The sequence below is a fragment of the Parus major genome, unplaced genomic scaffold, assembly GCF_001522545.3.
Source record: "Parus major isolate Abel unplaced genomic scaffold, Parus_major1.1 Scaffold624, whole genome shotgun sequence".
NCBI classification, from domain to species: domain Eukaryota; kingdom Metazoa; phylum Chordata; class Aves; order Passeriformes; family Paridae; genus Parus; species Parus major.
In genome coordinates, this window is record NW_015379510.1 from 1 (window position 1) to 1153 (window position 1153).

A 1153-nucleotide genomic window follows, 5' to 3' on the forward strand; every position below is an offset into this window, starting at 1 on the left:
TGACAGCACCGAGGAAACCCCGGGGGTGAGAAGAGGGCCACCCCCTCAGGGTGACAGCCCCGAGGCCACCCCCTGAAGGTGACAGCACCAAGGCCACCCCTCAAAGTGACATCACCGAGTGCCACCCCCCTCAAGGTGACATTCCCGAGGCCACCTACCTGCCGAACACGGGCTCCAGGGTGTTGGGCACGTACTGCTCCCTCTGTCCCAGCGTCCTCTTCCCCAGCGACACCCGCACGTAGGGATCGCTCTGGGGACACCGAGGTGACACCGCGCTGGCACCGGGCCGGGCTCGGCCGGCCCCGCGGGGACCCCCGGGGTGTCCCCTCACCAGCCCGGTGACATCGCGGGGGGACAGCTCGAAGGCTCGCACGATGTAGACGCGGAGCAGGCACCGCTGGGGCTCGCGGGGCGGCAGCCGCTGGAAGTAGCGGGGCACGGCGGGGCCCGGCCCGGCCTCCTCGGGCACGGGGTAGATGCGGAAAAGCCCCTGAGAGCCCCCCCGGGGGGTCCTCCGGGGGTCCCTCCCTGCTTCCCCCACGGGGGAAATGGGTGGGGGTCTCACCCACCTTGAAGTTGGCCACGGGCTCCGGGGGCTGCGCGGCCGAGCGGGGACGGCCCGGTTTGTAGAGGGGGAAGGTTTGGCAGAAATCCTGCAGCCCCTCGAACTCGGGCACCGCCTCCAGCTCGCAGCCGTAGATCTGCGGGGCAGAGCCGGCTGTGGATCATCCGCCGGGCCCGGCCTCATCCCGGCTCGGGATCCGCGGCCTCGGCCCCTTCTTCATCCTCCTTCTTGCCCCTGCTTCATCCCTGCCCCTGTTCCCATTCCCTCCCCATCCGTGTTCCCATCCCTGTCCCCATTCCCATTCCCTGTTCCCATTTCCTCATCCCTGTCCCCATCCCTGTTCCCATATCTCCATCACTGTTCCCATTCCCTGTTCCCATTCCCTCATCCCCATCCCTGTTCCCATTCCCTCCTCATCCCTGTTCCCATTCCTGTTCCCATATCTCCATCCCTGTTCCCATTCCCTGTCCCCATCCCTGTTCCCATTCCCTCATCCCTGTTCTCATTCCCTGTTCCCATTCCCATCCCTGTCCCCATTCCCTGTCCCCATCCGTGTCCCCATTTCCCCGTCCCTGTCCCCATTTCCCC

At 66.9% G+C, this 1153-nt stretch overlaps 1 long non-coding RNA gene across 1 annotated transcript; it reads right to left on the minus strand.

Annotated features, from left to right (window-relative positions):
- Window positions 1–157: 157 nt before the first annotated feature.
- Window positions 158–697, minus strand: LOC107199371. Its single transcript, XR_001519205.3, has 3 exons — window positions 570–697; window positions 332–490; window positions 158–250 (listed from the first exon to the last, which is right to left on the minus strand). It is a non-coding gene; the product is annotated as an uncharacterized LOC107199371 (long non-coding RNA).
- Between the last annotated feature and the right edge of the window lie 456 nt (window positions 698–1153).